Source organism: Dipodomys merriami, unplaced genomic scaffold (genome assembly GCF_024711535.1).
Source record: "Dipodomys merriami isolate MVZ:Mamm:240054 unplaced genomic scaffold, mDipMer1.0.p SCAF_5, whole genome shotgun sequence".
NCBI classification, from domain to species: domain Eukaryota; kingdom Metazoa; phylum Chordata; class Mammalia; order Rodentia; family Heteromyidae; genus Dipodomys; species Dipodomys merriami.
In genome coordinates this window covers 6,347,250-6,365,252 of record NW_027206068.1, presented here as the reverse complement: position 1 = coordinate 6,365,252, position 18,003 = coordinate 6,347,250, and the positions used below count along the sequence as shown (strand labels likewise).

General features: G+C 38.7%; 1 protein-coding gene across 1 annotated transcript in view; it reads left to right on the top strand.

Moving 5' to 3' along the window:
• The window catches only part of Abca13 (ATP binding cassette subfamily A member 13), a 395,335-nt gene that overhangs the window by 245,583 nt on the left and 131,749 nt on the right, over nucleotides 1–18,003 (top strand). The gene's annotated exons all lie outside the window — the stretch shown is intronic.

Sequence of the window (18,003 nt, the reverse complement as noted above, 5' to 3'; positions counted from 1 at the left end):
GTCAAAGGCTCTGTCTTTACATGTGTGTCATTAAATATCTAGCTTCCTTGAAACCATGGCCTCATTTATAAAAGAGAGCTCTATTACTCTGTTAATGGGACTGTAAGTTTGTTCAACCACTCTGGAAAGCACTATGGAGGTTCCTCAAAAAAACTAAACAGAGCCACCCTGTGATCCAGCAAAATTTATCTAATAGAGCACAAACAAGGCCACACAAAATCTACCAGCACAGCCATGCTCATTGCAGCATTATTTATCACAGCCAAGATAGGGAATCAGCCCAGATACCCCTGAATGGATGAATGGAACAAAGACATGTGGTACATATACACAACATACTTCTACACATCCATCAGAAATAATATTATTCTATCCATAAGGCAATGGAAAGATTTGGAAAAGAATTATATTAAGCGAAGTAATCCAGACCCAGAGAAACATAGGTTGCCTGTTTCTTTTTCATTTATGGTAGCTAGAATGTGCCTATAAATCTTACCACACTGGGTGGTAAGCAAGGGGTAGCTAATGAATTAGCTGAAGTGTAATAGACTCTATGGAGAGCATACATAGTATAATGATTTTTAAAAAGATGAAATCAAAGCACAACGAAATAAGTACCAGGAAACGAGCACTTGCAAGCGGGTAGGAGTTGGGCCAAGGGGGAGAAAAATAGAAGAAAGAAGATGGAAATGTGGAGAGTGCAGGCAAGAATTCATTGTATAGACCATAGAACTGAAAAACAGAAGGGTAGGGGTGGGCAGAAGGAGGATGAAGATGTTGAAGTTGTGACATAGATCAAGACGCACTGTACACATAAACTGCTTTGTTAAAAGGCAAAATAGTCACTATATAACCTAAATTAAGATAAGCAAAGGAAGGGGTATGTTGGGAGGGGGAGAATGTTGAGCAGGGAGACATGTATCAAGATGCACTGGAGTTATAAACTGCTTTGGTGAATGGAAATTCCTTTTTACAACTATTTAAAGATTATAAAAAAATATTTAAAGGAGAGAACAAAAGGTAAGTCAAAGCCTGGCACTGGTGGGTCATACTTATAATCCTCAGTACTCAGGAGGCTGACATCTGAGGATCTTGATTTGAAGCCATCCTGAGAGGAAAAAATCTGTGAATCTCTTTCAATTATTCATCCCCCCCCCAAACAAAGCTGGAAGTACAGTTTATGGCTCAAGTAGTAGAGTACAAGCCTTGAGCAAAAAAGGGAAAGGACAGAGCCAAGAGATTGAGTTCAAGTCCCAGAACTAGCAAGAAAAAGAAAAGAGCCAAAAAAAGATGACTTGAGAATTCTTTCCTAAAATTATTTTATGGCTTTACTCTCTTACAAAAGCAAGAATAAATTAGCTATTGGTAGTATTAGGAATTGAACTTAGGGCTTCATGCTTGCTGAGCAAGCAATCTCTACTGTGAGACCCATGCCTCTAGCCCATAAATCGACTTTATTTTTGTCCATTGAGGGGCTTGAACTCAGAGCCTGGGTGCTGTTCTTGAGCGTCTTGATGTTCAAGGCTAGTGCTCTACTATTTGAGTCACAGTGCTACTTCCAGTGGTTATTTGGAGATAAGAGTCTCACAGGTACTTTTCTGTCTGGGCTGGCTTTGAACTGTGATCCTTAGATCTCAGCCTCTTGAGTAGCTAGAATTACAGGTGTGAGCCATAGACACCTGGCTCATACATTTTTTTAAAGGATAGTATTGATATTATTTTGCAGTAGAGAATAGAGACCACTTTAGTACTGTCACTACTGTCACTATTGAGAAGGTGAATACTGTAATTTGATTTATGCTGGGTCTTCAACTTGTCACTTGATCACTATTGATGACTTATGCTTTCTTTTTTTTTTTTTTTGTCAGTCGTGGGCCTTGAACTCTAGGCCTTAGCACTGTCCCTCAGCTCTTCAGCTCAAGGCTAGTGCTCTACCACTTGAGCTACAGCACCACTTCTGACTTATGCTTTCTTAGTTTGCTAAAAGACATTGGTCCTTTTCTGGAATGGAGAGTTAATTACTGGTTTAAAGGAGTGTTCATTTGCTTTAGTTGAGCGAGTAAGTTATAATTTATCAATTCAACTCAGTTCTTTTAAAATAAGAAGGAAAAAACCTAGGTAGTGTAAAGCATCACAAAATATATCCATCATAATTTATTTGCAAACTATATTTATTGAAACATTAATTAACATGTAAATTAATGCTAAATAATTATTGTAATATGCTTTCACCTTCCTTCAAACTTACTCAGTTTTTCCCATTTGTTTTCGTTTCCCGTGTGTGTGTGTGTGTGTGTGTGTGTGTGTGTGTGTGGTGTGTGTGTGTGCGCGTGCATGTGCGTGTCTGTGTGTGTGTGCGTGTGTGTGCGTGTGTTTGTGTGTGCGTGTGTGTGTGTGTGTGTGTGTGTGTGTGTGTGTGTGTGTGTGTGATGTTGGGTATTAAACTCAAAGCTTCTGTATATAATAGTCATTATATAGCTAATCTATACCCTTAGTCGGTTATCAAGTTTGTTTTTGTTTTTGGTGCGGTGCTGTTGCTGGAGTTTGAACTCAGGGATTGAGCACTGTCCCTGAACTTCTTTTGCTCAAGCCTGTCTGTACTTCTGGCTTTTTTGGTAGTTTTATTAGAGATAATAGTTTCATGGAGTTTACTGCCTGAGTTGGCTTCAAACCACAATCCTTAGACATCAGCCTCCTGAGTAGCTACAATTATAAATGTGAGCCATCAACACTGAGCTTACTGTCATGTTTTTAATAAAATAAATTTATTCTGTGTTACTCTAGTAATTTTACTAATAATGAGTAGCATAAACCATTAAAATATGTATGGCTAAGAAAATTACCAAACAAGTTTTAAGTCATATGTACTAGAGACAAAATAAGTTTACGAAATATACAATATATTCATTAGTATTCATTAGATAAAATACCCTAGTTTATGAAATACACAATGTATTCATTAGTATTCATTAAGTAAAGTACCCTAATTTTTAATTTTTATCTCAATTTTTGTAAGCTAAGCAATGTTTGCCTTCTTTACTGAATAGAAAGCTGATATTAAAAATATTAACTAACAGTTCTAGCTGTGAGTAAATTTGGCTCTGGAGTGAGCCATGACTGGTGTCTAACTTTTGCTGGTAACAAATCTTCACTGTTCCATGAAAATGAGAGATTATGTCTCATGGACATGCTTCATGGGTAAGGAGCCATTAACAGTGGACCTTGAACAATAAGCTGATGGTTGAAGTCTGAAAGCCATTCAGAGGCTTAGCACTATGAGTAAAATGATAGCATGCACTCATAGAGTCACGTATAGAGAGATCATTGTCAATCTCTCTGGAAATACTGAAGTCAAGTTATGCTTCACATTGATTGGTGACGTAAGGACTATAGACTTTGGTAGTGGGTCAGTAGCTAGTCTTTCTCAATATTTGGGGATAATGGCAGAATCAGCATTGTGGGTTAGAATGAATGATCTGGAAGCCAGGAATTAAGGGAGGTGGGGTAAGGGAGAGTGGGAGATGGGAAGGGATGGGAAGGGGAAACAAAGGAGGAGGCAACAATGCTTGATAACAAATGTACTCATTACCTTGCCCATGTAATTGTAACCCCTCTGTATGCTATTTTCACAATAAAAAAAGGGAAGCTATTTTTAATCTAGGGCCTATTGGGAAAACATCTCATAATTTAGAGGTAACATAGGCAAGACTAGGGTAAATCTGGAGAAAGCACATGATAAAAATAGAAACAAATGAGAGAAGAGTTGATGTAGAGAAGATAGGGAAAAGGAAGGACTTCAAATTTGAACTCATCCATCTGAGCTTTATATATTGAAGGACTGACTGCTCAGGGCTGATGGCATTGTAAGTGATGTGAGGAACAGAGGCAACTTCAAGGAAGCAGCAAAGTGGGTTTGATTCATACATACACATGAAATTTTGCAAGAAGATTCTGAGCAGAGATGCTGCAGTCCTCCGCGGGAGGAAATCTTGGCACAAACACCAGGCGAGAACAGACTTTCAAGTAGAAGGGCAGGAAACATGGCAAAACACTCCAGTCATTCAAGGATTTTGTTGGCAACCTCCAGTAGAGTTGTAGACGCATAAATCAGAATAGAAGGAATAAAGCAGAAAAGACGAAAGACTTAGGAATTTAAACAATGAAGCCTTCTGCTTTGTGGATGTTTGACTGTGAAGAAAGTGTGTGTGTGTGTGTGTGTGTGTGTGTGTGTGTGTGTGTGTGTGTGTGTGTGTGTGTGTGTGTGTGTGTGTATGTGTGTGTATAAAATAAATAATGGGGTCTAGGAAGGTGGCTCAGTGGTAGAGCGCTTGCCTTGCATGCATGAGGCCCTGGGTTTGATTCCTCAGCACCACATAAGCAGAAAAAAGCCAGAACTGGCACTGTGGCTCAAGTGGTAGGGCATTAGCCTTGAGCTGAAGAGCTGAAGGACAGAGCCAAAGCCCAGAGTTCAAGCCCCATAACTGGCAAAAAAAAGAATAAAATAAATAATAGGAGTACAGGACAGGCTGATGAGATATGGCATATTCTGAACATTCAGAAGAAGAATGTAAAGAAAACTGTGAATAAAAAGCTGGAAAGAGGCAAACAAAGAATATAAATGAAGGGTTTTATCTGGAAACAGTGTTTGCAGGATGGTCAGAATTTTATAGAGGGCAAGAAATAAAACATTATTTAATCTCATTTTTAATAAAAGTATAAGGACAATGTAAGTCTAAAAAATTATATCCAATGTTGGGCCTGCTTTAAAAATTAGAATCTGTTCCTATTGTATCTCCTTTCTCAAGTCATATGAGGTTCTAATATATTCCACTGAAAAATAAGCACAAGTATTAAGGCTGAGGTAAAAAAGATCTTGAGTTTATTGCCAATCTAGGATAGAGAGAGAGAGAGACCCTGCCAAAAAATATAAGGAAATAAAGAAAGAAAAGAACGAAGGAAGGAAGGAAAATAGAAAGCAAGGAAGGAATACAAATGAAAAGGCAAAAGAAAAGTAAGCATAAATAAATCATATAAAAATAATAAAGTGACATAAACTTGACATGCGCTATCAGACAGTAGTTTGAGGATTTTATGAGGAACTGAATGATAGTTTCCCTTTTGTTTTAACCAGTAAATTGATTTGAACACCAGGCTTCCGTCTGCTCCCTATAGCCATGTGTGCTAATCAACGACTGTATCCCCATTTCCTCTCTTTCAATCCTGTTCTTTTACTTCCATCAGGCTCCCAGGGATGTCTAGACACTTTCTGTAGCCCTCAGCATTTTCCCAGTGAGGTACTCCTTGTCCTCTTCTGCCCAACCTTATCCCTGTAGTCTTGGTGTAACTGATGGTAGCTATTAACCCCTTCTGGTACTCTTTCCTGTGGGATGTGTCATAGAGACTTAGAATGGTGCTGTTGCTACATCTCTTTGAGATGAGTGATTGCAAATGATTGACAACATTGGAGCTAAATGATTGACAACATTGGAGCTTCTCCTACATTAAAATAGACATTCATAGCATTTGCAGAGATAGACCAGTTCCCATACAAACAAAGTAAGGTTCAGGCATCAACAAGGTATCAGAATTGGCTTCATTTTGCCCTCATTTCCCCTGGAAGTATTAAATAAATAGCTAAAAATACGGGTAACATAGCATTGTGGGAGCTTTGGGACCTGGTCCAAGATCTATAGCAACCAAAGAAACACCTAATCATAAAGAAGTAGAGGATTTCATGTGTGATTTTATTTACTTTGGTCACACTCTTCTTTGTTGTGATTTGGGGGAATTGGTGTCCCAATCACCAGTATCTTTCTGTGAGCTAGAGACATAGCACAAAGAATTCTAATCTGTCCTAAACTGTCTGTGGGCTGCCTGAAGATTAGGTTGCTCTGTCACATGCATGGGGTTCTGACAGCCACAAGATAGTTAGATCTCAGTCCAGAAAGGAAGTCAGGAGACAGTGGGTATGGTCTGTGAAAATCACAAGAGGACTATAGATCCACAGGTGCCTGGGCCAGGAAATGGTTGATAGAAGGATTCACAGAATAGCAGAAGGCCTTTAGAAAAGCAAGAGTGAGAAGACTAAGGGAAATCATGACATTTAATAGTAGCCCTGTGTTGAGGGGGAACCAGTCAAAAATAGTTTCCAGATCTGTGGCGGTTAAGGTTCAAGAACAATCAGAGGCCACAATCTTTTCTCTCCATGCAATTAGTTAAGGTCTCCTTATCACAGAGCAAATGGGCTACACTAGGAGAGGTGGCTATTTTATTGATGTAAACTTAGCAAGCTTTTTACGATATATGGATTTTATTATCACTAAGTTATGGTGATGGCAACAGATAAGGAGACAATTGCTTTTGTAAAGATGATTTAGGGTTCTCACAGATAGCATAGAAGGGGTCCTGCCACACCACTGAGAACCATGGAGAAGACCCCATCATCAGTGAAGGAAAGGATCAGGGGAAATGGGTGAGAATTTTTAGAACTATGTGGTTGTAACTGATTCTGGGGTTCAGGAGTTGTCCTTTTTGGTCTGGTACCTGGTTATGTGGGTGATTAGATCAAGAAACAGAAGAACACTATTGGCTGGACCCCAGTCATGGATGGCTTGTGTCCTTGCTACATCCTGTTATCATATGTATCTATCAGTGCTCATCTCAAAGGCATCTACTGCAATAAGCATTTCATTTCTTGATAAGTTGTGTTGACTTGAAAAGGTACATTTATTTTCAGTTATCTGAAAAAAAACCCTTAAAGGTATTTTATTTGTTTTTGTTAAGATTTCAATTTTAATTTGACTGTTTACACAGTCCCTACAGGAAAGGAAGATTTGTTTAATACATTGCGAACATAGATGCCATAACATCATCACAGGAGGGTGTGTTGTGAGTTTTCATCAACATGTTGATTAAGAACTCCTACTAGCATGGCTCTGAACACACTGATATTTTACACTATTGCCTTGGTATTTATTTGTCATTATGGACAGAGATGAAACTTTCAGTTTACCATTGTAATAAAACGTAAGCTTGCCCTGATGAGAAAGTTCACAGCAGTGGCTAAATCTTGCATGTGGCGTTGACCTCAGTGATCCTATACCTCCAGACCCAGGGGAATCTGGGAAATGGGAGCAGGATGCATATGGACAACATATAGTTCTCATCGCAGTGGTCCTGCAGGGGTGTCTCAGCAGAAATTATGTTTATTTCTTAGAGATGAAGGAACTCTCTGAAGAAGTTGGTTCATTTGAACCCAGACAGATTTATTCTGTCCTCTGTTTGTTAGTTTACAACTTATCAGAATCCCTAATTAGAAGCATGATGCTTGATGTAAGCTTGAATATACTATAGCCCATTCCAGTATAATCAGTTTCTAAGGCTGGACCTGGCCTAGGCTAAAGAGATGTACTTTGAAAGAGAGGGTATTTCCTCTTGTGTGAGTGAGTATAATTCTGTTGTTCTATTTTGGCTGTAGCATGTAAAACCTCTTTGGGTGATTCAGGAAAAGAGAGCTGGAGGTCTGAGCCAGAGTGTAGACTTGGGATTTGTGAGCATGCAAAGGACCAAGAGGAACTCAATATTTGTTTTCTTCAGTGTTTTCCCCTCCTTTATGCTTACTCAGTAATTTAATCACAGCATCATAACATTTGTAAAGATTCCAACTGAACTTAAATGTGAGTTGAGACAAAACTCCTAATCATTCCTCTGCCTATTCCAGCACATCCCATAGTCAGCCATTAAATTCCACAGGGGTGTGTTTTCAGTACTATTACTATTACTCACATGGCCCTATGTGCCACCTGCCCTGCCTATTTTATGGTCCTCTGGTCCCTAATTGTCTCACCTCCCCATGAGTGTTCATGTCACCCATGGACCATGTCTATGAGATTGTGGTAAACTTCCTATTCTGGCTCAGAAGCATTTTGTTCCTCTTTGCTTTCCCCTCTTTCCTTTCCCTTTGTCTTCCTTTCCCTTTCTCTGGACTTCTCCTTCCCCCTCTCCCTCCCTTCTCTGTCTTCTTTCCTTCCCCTCAACCTTCCCTCTCTTCCCCTTCTCTTCCCTTTCCTTCCATTTTGAGGTACCCATGACTGAACCCAGAGCCACATGCATGCATGAATCCAGGCCCCAGTGCTTTTGTTTTGCATTTTGTTTTAGGGTGGTATCTTGTTGACTTTGCCCTCCTTGAATCTGAGCTCCTTCTGCCCCTGCCTATGAAGTAGCTGGAATTACAGGAATGTGCCACAACACTTAGCTGCTTGGAAATTTCTCTTTATATTGAAGTGGGTTGCTCACATACTTTCTTTCAGTTTCTCCCATTGATAGTTGATTGATTATCATATACTTAAGGTCAAATAGTGAACAAAAACCAAATGCACAAATTAATTCTGTGTGTCTATCCCATGTCACTTCGTATTACCTCTTTGATCCTATACTATGCATCTACATGCTTCCCTTTATACTTACTCTCTTCTGAAATCATTTTTTAAAAATCAAGATTCCACTTGTATTAATACAGTAATGAAATATATAATCATGCTGTTGACATTTTGCTGGGAAAAGCACTTCTAAAATAGTCCTTTTTGTTTGCATGTACCAATACTGGGGCTGGAACTCAGGGTCTGGGCATCATTCCTTAACTTTTCTACTTAAGGATAGTGGTCTACCACTTGAGCCATACCTCCCTTTTAGCTGTTTAGTAGTTATTTGGAGATAAGAGTCTCACACACTTTTCCTTCCAGGAATGGCTTTGAATCAGGATCCTTAGATCTTAAACTCCTCAGTAGCTAGAGTTAGAGGTGTGAGTTATCAACCAGCTCCTGGCACTAAAAATCTTGTCCCCAGTTCAGGATGGTTTTTGTTTGTTTGTGGTTTGTACTATACTGGGCTTGAACTCAGGGCCTGAGTGCAGTCCTTTAGCCTTTTCCATTCCAGGCTGGTGTTCTACTTGATCCACAATTCCACCTCTTGCTTTTTGCTGCTTAATTAGAGATAAGGGTCTTATAGACTCTTCTGCCAGGCTGGCATATGAACCACAATTCTCAGTTCTCAGCCATCTGAATAGTTGGATTATAGGTAATAGCCACTGCTATCCAGCAAAATTCAGGACTTCTAGTGTTTTCCATATGTGTTCATTACATAGCCCATGCTTTCTAAATGGGCATGTGCTCACTGTCATTTCAGTTTCATATCTTTTTACACCTCTGTCTCTCTCCTTAGCATATTGAGGTCTTTACATCCAAAAGACTGATGGCCCTCTGGGCCTTTATACTTGTATGCTCTCTACACAAACTGCCATTTCATCTCCTAGGTACTTAATGGGAAGTTAGTCATTTCTTTGCCTTTCAAGGCCAAGCTCAGATATTGCCTCACCTGATTGGGGTCCTTGCCACTCTTGCAGAATGAGTTAATGGCTTCATCTCTCTTCCCCCACAGTCCTTAGCTTCTCAAGTTCATTGCTAGATCCAGTATTAACAATAATTTGTATACTATGTCTAGCATTCTCCTGACATAGTGACCCGTCATCAGAGAAAGTAATACTTTACATTACTTTCTTTCATTTATATCTTTAGTTAAAGTAAGAAGAATACAAACACTTCATGGCTAGTATTTAAACTATGGGTGTGTCTGTTTTTTTGGAGTCTTTGAGGATTTTAATAAATGTTTTAATTAAGTAAATGAGACTTGGTACCATTATTAGAGGGCTTCGGTAACATATTCCATTATTATGATTATATGCAATAAAATGCACACTTGTTGCTGTTATTATTATGTCTTTTAAAATTGGCATGAATTTATTGGACTGATATTAAATAAATATAGAAGAATGAAAGTAAGAGGAAACTTGTCTTAATCTGATGAAATTAATTAGATGAATCAGAGGATTAAATAGATGAGTCCTTAATAGATAAAGAAGTAGCTTAAAAGAAGACAGAATAAGAATGGAAGTTATAATTGCATTTATTTTTTATGTTGAAGTTATGGATGATAGAGATAGTAGTTGGAAATGTTGGAGGAAAACTACATCAACTCTGGATTCATATTAAGTTTAGACATACAGTCAACAAAGCCTGCCACCCTGTTGGAGGAAATGACTTGAGCAGTGTCCACCATGGTCAAACTACAACCACTGCACACTGGAGTCATCAAGGAGTTAAAAACACTAATTGTACTGTGATCCCACCCAATTTCTGATTTAAGGGATTCTGGAGCAAGTCTTGATCATGTGACTTTCTAAAATCCTCAGGTGACTCTAATGTGCACCAGGATGGAGAACCATAGGCTGAACTTCACAGCTGATTTCACATTTGACCACTGAAACACAAGAGTAGACAGGGGAATTTAGAAAGTGATATCCATGGTTCTTCTCTTTAAGGAACAAGAAAACAAGCTACCTGAAGGCTGGGAGAAGGCTGAGTTGCATATAGAATCAGAAAAAGCTCTCCGTTCCTTCCTTCCTCCCTCCTTCCCATTTTCTTTTTTCCCCTTCTTGTGACAATTAGAATTGTCACAGAATAAGTGACAGATATATGGGGTACAATGTAGTGTGATTTATGTAAAAATCATGTAAAGAGAAAATCAGGGTGATAAAAAATACCTCAAACATTTGTTGTTTCTTCATTGTGAAATATTCAAAATCTTCTTTCTTGATATTTTCTTGCTATATATATATATATATATATATATATACGTATATATATATGATCACTATTGTAATTACCATTTTATGCAATAGACACCAGACATTATTTCAATTCTTAGTAATTTCATACATGTCCCAACTTTTTCCTATCTCCTCACCTCCCTTACTTTTCCCTTTTTCCTCACCTCCCTTATTTTTCCTTTTTTTACTAGCTTGTGCTAACCACCTTTCTAGTCTCAATTCTGATGTCATTATTTTCAGTTCTAGATGTTAGATCTTGCAGTAATTGCCTTTTTGGGCCTGGCTTATTTCACTGAATAGAATGTCTGCCATGTTGCAAATGACAGAGTTTCATCTTTTTATGGCTCAATAACATACCACAGTAGTATAAAAACACACTACATTTTCCAAATCCATTCATCAGCTGATAGACAACAACATTGATTCTATTCCCTGAGTATTATGAGTAGTGCTGCCATGACCATAAGAGTGCAGCTGTCTCTGCTACAGATTTCATTTCCTTTGGCTAGGTACCAGAAGTGAGATTGTTTAGTCAGACGGTAGTTCTATTTGGAAGCTTCTAATAAGATGCATGCTGCTTTGAATGGTGGTATGCTAACTTATATTTCTACCAACTATGTGAAAGAATTCCCTCCCCCCTACATTCTTACTGCAACAAAGTTTTTGTTTTGTCTTTTTGGTAGTGGTCATTTTAATATTAGTAATGCAGAATATGTGTTCTGACATATTGACTATGTGTTCTGACATACATAATCATGTCTTTTGACAATCTTGAATCATGTCGTTGTTATTCATTTCCTTATATATTCTTGATAGTAACTCATTCTAGAATGTGTTGCTTGTAAATATTTTTCCCATTGTGTATATTGACTCTACCCTTTTGTATCCTTTCCTAGACAGAAGCTTTGGTTTAATGTAATGCTATTTATTTCTTTTTGCTTTTGTTGAAATCATACCAAAAAGATCCTTGCCCTGTTTTCCCCTATTTTCATAGTTTAAGGTTCCTGACTAACTTTTTAATCAATTTTGCTTTGATATTTTTTTATTGTGAAAATACTGTACAGAGGGGTTACAATTACATGGGCAAGATAATGAGTACATTTCTTATCAAGCATTGTAGCCTCCTCCTTTGTTTCCCCTTCCCATCCCTTCCCATCCTCCCCCTGACACCCCCACCCAATCCTTCCCGCTACACCCTCCCCCCCCCCCCCGCACCAAAGTTGTAAAGTTCATTTTTCAACATAATGACTTGTACATCTCATTGTTGCAGTGGATCCACCTGTATCCCTATTTAAACGATTTGTTTTTCCCCTTCCCCTCCACAAATTAGGGTTCAAGATAGAATTTTGATGTCATTGACTATCCAGTTTTCCTGGCATTTTTTTATTGAGACAGTCCTTTCTCAACAAGTGTTTGACACCTTTATAAAAAGCCAGTGGAGTATACATAAATAGATTCATATCTGGACTATCCTGTTCCATTGGGGTTTTTCTTCTTGTCTTTACCTTTCTTCCATTTTCCTTTTGTTGCCTCCCTTTCTCCCTGCTTCCCTCCCTCTCCTCTTTCTGCCTTTTTTTCCCTCCTTCCTTGGGCCTTGAAATTGGGATACTCCTGCCTCCACCTTCTGATCTTAGACATGCATCTCCACACTCAGTTTAGATGGCTATTTTTATTTCAGTACCATGCAGCTTATTACAGTGTTTTTGTTAGTGAACCTAGAAGTCAGGTGTTGTTGTTTCCAAATTTGTTCTTAAATTTTTGCTTAAGATGCATTGCCTATTGAGTCTATTGTAATTCCATATGTATTTTTCTTTCCATCTCCCTTTCCTGTTAGCATTGTTCTTTCCCAATCCCCCCAAATGCTACAATTCATTAAGATGTTGCGTATTCTAGGGAAGAAAACAATAGGTTCATGATAGAGCAAAGCTAAAGTGGATCTGAGACTAAGCATAGTAGTTTTACTTGCACTAATTTTGGGGTTGTTTGTTTCTGTGACAAGGTCTTACTGTGTGACCTAGGCTGGCCTTGAACTCGCTACTCTCCTGCCTTCGCCTCCTGAGTACTCGAAATATGTCTGTACCATTATGCCCAGCTTCTGCTCTTCCTTTTAATAAAATCAGACAAACTGCCTAGGAATGAATCATCCATGTATACATAGAGAAAATGAGCCTGTGAACAAGAGATAATCTTTGATCTTTGTTGACAGAGACAGAGAATGAACAGATTTAAGATATTGTTACTTTCACTCTTGTAAAAGACAGCTTGCTCTTCATGTTCTCTGTGGGCACTTGGAGCAGAACTTAGAACAAACAACTTGTATGAACATTAGTTCCAGGGAAGCACATTAATCACATGAATATGTAACATGTAGAAAAGATTAATAAAAAGTTAAGAATGGTTCATGGAATTGATTCCATATCACATGAAATAATTCAACAATAATATGCATATACAGGAAAAAAACATGAAAAGAAAAAAAAATAACGTAAAAATAAAAACAGTGATCATCCCTAAATTAAAATGATTTTGGAATAGATTATAACTGAATTTTATCCTGCACCTTATTTTTAAATTTACGATCTCTTTACAATTGGCTTATATTTGATTTAATTTTATTACTTTTGTAGTATTGTAGTTTGAACTCAGGGCCTTATGGCCTGGTGCTCCATCACTTGAGCTGTGTCTCCAATCTAGCATTTTGCATTTTGGAAATAAAGTCGGGGTTGGCTTTGAATCATAATCTTCCAGATATTGGCCTCCCAAGTAGCTATGATTCTAGGCATATGCCCGTGGTGCCTGGTTTAATAATTAAATATTGAAAAAAACCAGAACATTTTTTCCTGGAGCGATTAAAAAGAAAAAGCCATCATGTTGTGTTTTAGTAAGAAGAGGTCATACATTTTTCTCAAGATTGTCTGAGTTTATGTTTTTGCTCTTCCATATCTCATGGTGAGTTAATTAAAAGAACACAAAAATCCCCACACATGCTAATATTAAGGCTAGTCTTTTCTTTTAGTGTGGACATTAACACATAGATATTTCAGACATCTGGGCATTAGTACTTCCAGAGATAGACATTTTATGAGTAATGAACTTGAAAGTGACTACTTGAATTGACAGAGATATGTTAAGTATCTTGCAATCATAATGGCTATGAAACAAAAGCCCAGATGTGCATTTTACTTGACAAATATACAGTCTAGAAAACATAACAGATGTCGCCATAATGAGAATGCTAAATGAGAAAACTAATTTGATACGTTTAGACATTGCTGTGGGCCAATTCTTCGAAAGAAAAGCCAGAATATAAATGATAAGAATAATCAAACAAGAAAAATGATTCAAATGTATTCAAAATGTACATTTGCAAATGTCATCTCTGCAAACCTTTGAAGTATTGCTGGAGAGATGAGCGAGCTCATTCTGCTCAATGGTGGTACCGAAATGGCAGTACTTTCTTTAATATCTTTGATCCTTTTTTCAACATCATCTGTCCCAAGATTCTCTCACAATGCCATTGTTACCTAAATAGAGTACTGAGTGCACATGCCACAATGAAAATAATAACCCAATTATGGAGATTGTTCATTGCCACAATGTGGTTCTCACAGCGAGGACATCAAAGACTATAAATGATTTTCCTGGTTTCACAGAAAAGAGATTAAATGGAGATCCAGAAATTGGAGTGGCACCTCTCACTTTCTTACCAATTAAACTTGACCTCAGATTAGTCACCAGAATGTCCCCCAGCCCCCCATTTTTTCCCCTTCCCACCCCTTCAGACCTTCATTTGCACTTTATCCACAGACTGGTCACATTTGATAGGATTCTTGATAGGTGAGTTACGTCAGAAACCCTCCTCCCTCTCCTTGAATCGTTACAAGGAACTTTGTTATAGTACAAAATGATGAGAAGGTATGAAGGTGTAGGAGAGTACTCTGTAGTGAGATTTCTCTTATCTGGGCTGCTGGGCTTAAGATTTACATACCCAGGACACCTAAAGACAGAATCAACTTTCTTGAGTCTTCTTGTTCTGTCTCTATTAAGTACTCTTTTGATTTTGAGAAAATGCATACACATCATCATCATCATCATCATCATCATCATCATCATCATCATCATCATCTTCATCATCTATTGTCATCAATTATTTAAATAGCTCCAAGACTCTTTACTTTCTGCCAGATGTACATAAATTCTTCTTAGCACCAATTAAAGAAATGCTCATTTGATTTAAAGTATGTATGATCCTATTGAACTGTTCCTAAAAAATACAGGATATGAAAACATCAGATGTAGCAGTAGGCCAGATTACAATGCAAAAATGAAAAGCCAACTCAGTGTTCCTAAATGAAGGTAACACGTGTGTTTTGTTGTATGTCCTCTGCCCTTCCCTTCAGCCACCCTCTCCTGTGTGCCCAGCAGGCAGCTTGTATATTCCACAGGAGGGTATGTGAACCATTAGATTCACCCTTCCCCAACAAGTTGCCTGCCTACCTCCCCACCCTGCTCTGTGGAATCATTACAGAGTGACCTTACAGAGTACCAGTCTACTCCAACCTTATGTATAGCCCTGTGAGAGGGCTGGGGTACTGCTGGATATGAGCTTGTCTAGGATTGTCTGCTTCTTGGCTCCAACTGTTAGAATGGTAGCCTTGAGTGAAAAAGCTATAGGATAATGCCCCAGGCTCTGAATTCAAGCCCCAGTACCAGCACATAGATAGATAGATAGATAGATAGATAGATAGATAGATAGATAGATAGATAGATAGATAGATAGACAGACAGACACACATAAAGCATAAAAAATCTTTATAAGGTGTTACGTGATGTTTCAGAATGTACATTGTGGCATGTTTAACTCAAGTTAGACAGATCGGTCTTTTCAAATACCATTTCTTTGTTGTCAACCATTCTGAATCCTGTCTTCCAGGTGTCTGAATAGTGATGAGCAGTACAGGTGACTGGAGGTTTTCCCTTGGCTCTGAGTGCAGGGAACACGGGCCATTTTCCCTGGCCATTAGAATTTTCTGTAGGGTGTGAGCTAAGTCATCAAAAATATTCACCATGTAAAATATATAAGAGGGTACTCAAGCAAAGAAAAGTTAAAACCTGTGTCCAGCTGAATCATTTCTAAATGAGAGTCCCTGGAATGAGAGGCAGCCACCGCAATCTGGGGAGTTCTGGCAGCTTCACACTTCTAAGACCCAGATGGAGGATAGCCCATGGACACTTATTGCTGTGTGCAAAAGACAGAAATAGATGGTTGGTGGCTGCTTTGGCAGGATGTTTCCTAAAGCTTTTTTTTCCTTCTGTTGCTTGTGGGGCTTGAATTCAGGGCCTGACTGTGCTCTACCACTTTGAGCCACAGTGCCACTTCTGGTTTTCTGGTGGTTTATTGGAGATAAGGATCTCTTGTACTTTCCTGCTGTGCTGGCTTCAAACTGTCATCTTCAGAGCTCAGCCTCCTGAGTAGCTAGAATTACAGGTGTGATGTCCAGATCCTAAAGCTTATTGCAAGGAATATTATCTGCTTTCTTCTGCCATGTAATGTATCATGGCTGTATGTTATTCATGCCGTTGGAACACACTGTGATTCTTAGATATTCAGTTCTCATTGGTGTTGGATATTGATAGGTGATTTGCTTGGCATAGACATGATCTTTGCTGCTACAGAGCAGGCTCTGGGCTCTGGGAGATCTGCTTCATCCATCTGCTGCCCTTCCTGCTTCTGGAGTACAAGGGTGTACCCAAGCTAGACTGTTCAACCTACAATTCTAGAAAGCTGAGAGCTGCCTTACATAGTAATGAGAACATGCCCTATTAATTTCCTTAATACAGAATTTTATCAGATGACTGAATGGGACAGTATATTATGTCAACATCTGGGATAGGATCTAGCACATCTGGGGATTACTGACCACAGGGGCTGTCAGTCAACCACTAGTGAGAGGGGAGAACAGAAGAGCTTTCACCACATGATGAGAACCCGAGAAATGATAGAAACCTAGAGAATGTGCTACAATGGAAGGACATCGATTTCTAACAGAGGAATGAGGTTGGCACCAAAAGCTAGTATTAGGGCACTGTCTTGAGTCTCTGCAATGACTCTGGTGTTTTAAGGTAAGAAAGGATATTTGAGCAGTTTGGACAAATAAACATCCAATATAATTTTATTATTCAACTCCCCACAGGAACATTTGAAGGAATAGTGAACAGGGCAGAGGTATTTAACTTCAGCCTTGTGTTCCTGTCATGATGCTGATAAGGTGTTAGGGAAACCACAAGGGTATGCTGAAGAGAAGTGTTTGACAAGCTGGCAGCAAAATGGGTTGTGGCAGGGGCAACCACAGTCTTGAATCTCAGAAGGTCACAGCTGTCACAATCTGGCAGGTGTTTTGAATACCTGTGATTCAGATGCCTCTTCTCAAATGGCCTTGGAAACATTGAGGTGACAGTATGTTTCTTTAAGAGTTTCTGCACACGAAGTGTAGAAGACATGGCCACAGGTGACCTTTCATACAATCCTAGCCCTGTACCTGTGGAAGATTCCTTCCCAGATCCCCCAGAGGTATCCAAGCCCACAGAGTTCCCAGTGCTTTATGTAAAATGGCAACAATGTAACATTTGTGTATAATCTAGGCACATCCTTCTGTATTCTGTGATCTCTAGATAAATAGTTCTTTTACTATACTGCTTATGGAATTATAATGGAGGGAAATGTGTGTATATGCCCAGTGTGGGTGCAATTTTTTCATGTATTTTTGGTTCGTGATTAGTGGGAGCAACAGATGTGGAATTCCTGGATCAAGAGGGCTGTTGAACACTTTTAGGGGTACTAGTCCCTTCTCTTTGCTCACAATGAGTCTGGACTGGGTCCAAGAAATGTTCCTTCCTTTCTTCTGCCGTCTCTATTTCTGCCAGTGAACTCATTTATCCTGTGTACATGTGCATGGTGAGAACACTTCTGAACTACACCTACCAAACTTCAAGTAAACAAAACAGTATTCCTAACTATAGTCCTGTGTGTATTCATCTCTTACCTGAAACTCTGTCCTCTTTAACCAATATTCACCACTTAAATCCTGGAGCCTTTTTCTAGTTATTTTCCCTTCCTTCCTTCCTTCCTTCCTTCCTTCCTTCCTTCCTTCCTTCCTTCCTTCCTTCCTTCCTTCCTTCCTTCCTTCCTTCTTTCCTTCTTTCCTTCCTTCCTTCCTTCCTTTCTTTTTATTGTTATTTTCTTTTTATTGTTATTTTTATTGTTATTGCAAAGGATGTACAGAGGGGTTTACAGTTACATTAGTCAGGTAACGAGTACATTTCTTTTTGAACTGTGCTAC